This window comes from Babylonia areolata, chromosome 23 (genome assembly GCF_041734735.1).
Source record: "Babylonia areolata isolate BAREFJ2019XMU chromosome 23, ASM4173473v1, whole genome shotgun sequence".
Lineage (NCBI taxonomy): Eukaryota > Metazoa > Mollusca > Gastropoda > Neogastropoda > Buccinidae > Babylonia > Babylonia areolata.
The window spans coordinates 19,499,912-19,505,911 of NC_134898.1; positions in this window are offsets into that span (position 1 = coordinate 19,499,912).

The following is a 6,000-nucleotide window of genomic DNA, read 5'->3' on the forward strand; positions in this document are numbered from 1 at the left end:
GCACGTTTTGCCCTTGACTGAACGGACGATTTCAGCAAGTCACCACTTTTATATATCTATTACTTTTGTTAGTCATCTGTTCAAACAATTTCTGAAAATGATTAGATTATCGTGAAAACTTCTATCATTATTCTTTTATTTTTTTAACAAATCAACGCCCATAAAGCTCAGGGTTATGTCTTTATATGTGACAACCCGTTTCCGTCTGACTTTTTTGTGCAGTTGAGATACGTGGATGCAATGGGCTGAAACATGTTGCTGACTGATTTTAGAAAGAACCCATACCTCGTCCATCTAATTCTTTTGCACAGTTCACTGCATAACATTTCACGTAATGATTTGGAATATATTGATCTCACCAGTAGCCACCTATGCAATATCGATATAATGATTTTGCTTAAACTTCCAATTTTAAGAACCCTACACTTAGAGAACAACCCTCTCTGCAAAATGACGAGTAAAATGATGAAGCACATTCATTACACGCTTAGGCGGACGTACATATCGAAAACACAAATCAATATTCTTGACAATCCATATACTTACTTGATACCAAGATTTTGAACATGTCGTTTTGCGCCATTGGAACTATCCAACGGTCAGTTTTTATGGACATGCCAAATCTCAAAGAGCTTGATATAACTGGGAATACAGTTATCGATATTCCTTCTGATTTGTTCTCAGCATCAGCTCAGTTAGAGAACGTCTTTTCGTCAAGCTACAGATTCTGCTGCAAGAATCTGTACCCTAAACATTCCGATAGATTCAACTGTTTCGCACCTCACACTATATTGCCTTTGTGTACTTCGTTGTTACCAAATGAACTGTATAGGGTATTCTTTTGGCTAACTAGTGCCTTAGCTGTCACTGGGAGTGTTGCTTGCTTTGTAATGTCCTATAACATGAGGAAAGTGCTTGGAAACAATTTCTTTATGAATATTATTCATTTGCTGTTTTCTTACATGTGTATGGGGTGTCATGTGAACATTGTTGTGGTAGCGGGCTACATATATAGTGGCCATTACATTCACATTCACTTTAGAAATGAATGGATCAACAACGTAAATTGTAAACTAGCTGGGTTCCTTTTTTTCTCTCTCTTGCATAGTGTCAGTAGCAATCATTTTCCTCATCACTATGAACCATATGTTATGCTTTAACAAGGTCCGATGAATGTTTAACAGTCATAATTCATACATCAGTATGGGTCATTGGAACCACGTTGTCAGTTATCCCATTTCTTCCTGGACTGTCACTCTGGGGCCTTGATGGTCAGTCTTGTCTGTGTCTTCTGGCTTCATTTGATCACTATAATTCTAAGCAAGACTTCAAGTGGTTCAAAGTGATTGCGGCAATCAACTTTATTTTGTCTGCAATGATTGTAGTTGTCCAAGTTGTGATCTACAAGCGAACACCAAAGCACAGAGTGACACTCAGTCCCTCACAGAGACCAGTGTATTCTTCTGTCCACGTGATGGGTAAAGTGACTGTCACAGATACTTTTTGTTGGCTTACATTCGGATTGGTGACGACGACGAATTCACGTGGTGTTGCTGGCTTGAATCAGATTCACGACACCATGGTTGTCTTTGTATTACCACTCAACTCTTCTCTCAACCCACTTCTCTACATGTGGGCTATTAGAACACAATGGCAACGTCAAGAACAAGAACACAGATTAGTTATAATGTTGAAATCAGGAATTTCATATCCAATCAAAAACCCCACGCGGTATGTAAATGCTCAAGTAAACAAAGAAGAAGTTATGGTGCACCTTTTGGTGCTAAGATGTCTGGTGTTTTTAGTGCTCATCTGTTTGGTGCTTTAATGTATGGTATTTTCAGTGTTCATATGTTTGGTGCTTTAATATATGTATAGTGTTTTTAGTGCTCATATGTTTGGTGCTTTAATGTTTGGTGTTTTTAGTGCTCACATGTTTGATGCTTTAATGTTTGGTGTCCTTAGTGCTCATAATGTTATGTTTGGTGCTTTCATATGTGACGTTTTTGGTGCTCATATGTTTGATGTTTTAATGTCTGGTGTTTTTGGTGCTCATATGTTTGATGTTTTAATGTCTGGTGTTTCTAGTGCTTATATATTTGATGTTTTAATGTCTGTGTTTTAGCGCTCATATATTTAGTGTTTTCATATGTGGTGTTTTTAGTGTTCATATGTTTGCTGCTTCAATGTCTGGCGGTTTAAGTGTTCATATGTTTGATGCTTCAATGTCTGGAGGTTTAAGTGTTCATACGTTTGGTGCTTTAATGTCTGGTGGTTTTAGTGCTCTCATCGCCACGTGTGTGATCCACAAAGCTCAAAAGCCATATGTAATGGAATTGGACAGAAGAAACGCCCAGATAAACGTACTTTCACAGTCTTGAAATTGCAATATTCGTTTTGCAAAAGCTTAATACTTGTAGTAATTCAGGACAAGAGCCACCCCCCCCTCTCCCGCCCCCCGATCCCCCTCCCTGTAACTGAGAAGTCCAGTTTCTCTTCTCGTTGAAGCCACAACACTTCGTAAACAAGTGTAAACGATAGCGGCCCAACCACGCTACAACATATCCCAATTAATCGAAAATTGAGGCAAACAATTATATGTAAGAGGTGATCAACTGAAAAAAATGGCCTTCTTGCCCCATACGTGGGGCAAAACGGTCTCATGTGAGGGGCAAAGCGCCTAGTGTGGGCGTTTTACCCCCATATTTCGGGCGTTTTGCCCCTCGATCTAATTACAAACTTAACACTCAGTTTCAGTTTCAGTAGCTCAAGGAGGCGTCACTGCGTTCGGACAAATCCATATACGCTACACCACATCTGCCAAGCAGATGCCTGACCAGCAGCGCAACCCAACGCGCTTAGTCAGGCCTTGAGAAAAAAAGAAAAAGAAAAAAAGGCATAAATCACGTTGCCTTTAGATTGTAACTGACCTACTTCAGTAAGTCGGCAATGCTTATAGCTTTATCCCTTACTCTCTCTCTGTCTCTCTCATCACTGTCACACAGCCTTCATTCTTTCAGTTTATCACTCTACCTCCAGTAATCACCTAAGCACGCTCTTTGTCTAGACAGTTCTATTATAATCACGTCAAAAGCAAATTCTACAATAGAAATTATCAACAAAACTGGTTGCAAACCCGCCCCTCCCTCTCTGGCTCTCTTTCTCTCTGTGTGCAAGCTTGAGAATCCAGGTTTGCAAATCAATCATTGTCACGAGAATCGCAGTTAAGGCATACAAACTGGACAAATCTAGGGGTGCGTTGTTCACGCCCCCATTGGAGGCACATAAGTTGCTGCACTCACACCTCACGAGGAATTGTGCGACTGTATGGCTGAGAAGGGTAGGCCTTTAGTATAAGCTTATATCACAGACTGACATAAGTTTACAGTTAGACCAACAGCATAGTGAGAACTGTGTTATCAATGGTTTCTCCAATGCAATGGGAAATCACTTACAACTTAGTCTTTTGTGAAGGACTACGACTCTCAAACTAGGAGGCATATTTGTACAGGCTATTAGTGCTGCAGCCTTGGGGACTATCCCAACGCTGACTGTCCTAAATCCCTCTTGGCCGAGAGAGTGGAGATGTAACTTGGGCAAGACACCCTTCACTGTAATAACGTTTTAGCCCAGATAGTCCTCTGCTGTTCTAAATGCCATTGTCGAAAACGACTGACAATCATACATGGCTGACGACATATTAAACAGGACCAATCCTCTTCTTCCTTGTTCACCTCTTCCAGTTTTTTTTTGGCGGATCTTTCAGTTTCTTCCTTGTCTCAGCCATGCTGCTCTGCGGCTTATGCGACATTTTGTTTTCCTGGAAGAAGTCTTCTTTGCCGAATGAGTTGCAGTGTCATCCACATTCATTCACCAGAGTTTCAGGTCAAGACCGGTGTTGGGCAAAACTGCCTGTTTATGTTTTTTAAAAATTGTTTTATTCCTACTTGTCATTGATTGTATTCGAAAACATTAACAGAGCAGAGAAGAAACAATGGACACTATGGAACCAGATGGATGACCTGGACTTTGCGAATCATCTTTCCCTGCTGTCCCATGACAAACAGGAATGGCAGACATCACGTCACCTCAGCTAGGCGTCAACATCCACGGGGACAAGGCGAAGATCATGAGAACAAATCCAACCAGTGCTTAGCCAGTCACACTCAAAGGTAAGACACTGGATGATGTGGAATTATTCACTTATCTTGAAAGCACCGTCGACAAGCAGGACGGTGCAGATGCAGGTGTCAAAACAAGCATTGTCAAGGCCAGAACAGCCTGAACACAGCTCATGAACACCTGGAGCTCCAGAGTGCTGTAAAAATAAACTAAAAATTCGGTTTCTCAGTTCCAACGTGAAGTATGTGCTGCTGTGTGGTACTGGGTGATGGAGGATAAAAAAGAGACTACATTTAACAAAGTACCGATATTCATCAACAGCTGGCTGAGAAGAGTCTTCCAGATCCACTGGCAACACAGGATCAGCAACGTCGACCTATGGAAAAAGACGCTTTTGTCAGCTGAAAGGAATTGGAAGAAGAAATTGAGGATGGATCAGGCAAACGCTACGATGAAAATCAACATAAAGCATCACCAGACAGGCCCTAAAATGGAACCACCAAAGGAAGAAAAAGATAGTCTGACCGAGAAACACTTGACGAAGACACCTCCAGGCAGACACCAAGAAGATGGGCCTTACCTCGAGCCACACAGAGGCAAAGACACGACTGGGATAGGTGATTGTGTAGATCTGTTGTTTACGGCCTACACTCCAGAAGCGATGAAAGGCCTCAGTAAGTCATCTTTGCCTGTTTCTCTAGAATGATTGCATTGTACGGTGGAGATGTTATGATGGCCGCTGATTCTTCTTTTTTGTATACGCACTGGCATTTTGAATGTCAGTTTTTGGAGAGGAAGAATGGCCCTGATCCGCTGACTGGAACACAATAAAGGCCCAGATGCTACACGTGCTTATGGGAATGGGCAGCCACATGTTGATTGTTCTGAAGGTGGTGTATCTGCACGTAAACCTCCCACCCTTCTCTCGCTCACACACGCACGCGTGCATGAATGCACTTTGCCTTTTATGGTGCAATAAACAACAACAGCATATCTCGCGTTGGGAAACCAGTGGTGAACCCATTCTTTGTCCAGTGTGACAGATGCGAAATGAAAGACGTATGCCTTTTTTGTCCGCCCAAGATACACACTCTTGATTAAAAATGTATGTTCCCCTCTATTATTACAGATTCCCTTCAAATTTCAAGATCCAGTCAGTCGTTCTACTCAAACCCATCGGATGGTAGGATTATAAAATTAGGAATTTATGTAATGGAATGCTTTAAAAATCGTAACTGCGTAACTGCAAGTTTACCTCTGCCAATAAAAAAGCACATAATTATGTATAGTGCATAATATATTGAATATTAGAAACGTTGAAAACCCTGTTGTTGCCCTTTGTTCAAATGCGTCTTAAGGCCTGTAAAAACTGAATTTTAAAAAACAGGATTCCTGAATGCACAAGTACAGTAGTGCTGCTTTAAACTATTAAGAAAAACACTTGAAAAAGTCAGAGAGAAGCACAAAGAAAACTTCATCATATTTTCCAACTCACAGGGGACAAAACGCCCAGTGAAGGGGCAAAACGCCCAGTGAAGGGGCAAAAGGCCCACTGGTAGGCGTCTTGCCCCGACACCTTGAAGGCGTTTTGCCCCATTTCGAAAACACTTAGATGATAGAATTTCCAGGAAAAAGCAAAGTAGATAAATCGATTTGAACGCTACGGTTCAGCGGCTGACACAATCCTTTCACAGAAGGGTATTATCGAATTTTGGTTTAAATGAAGAACAGACACTGGCATTGAAATTTCATCAGCATGGGTTTTACAAAAATCAAGGTGAAAATAATCAAATTCATGTGGAAAACATAGCTGACTTCTAATTGGCCTCCGTGTTGGGGTGTGTTTTCCCGGCTGTCAAGCGGAAACGGTAAAAGTGT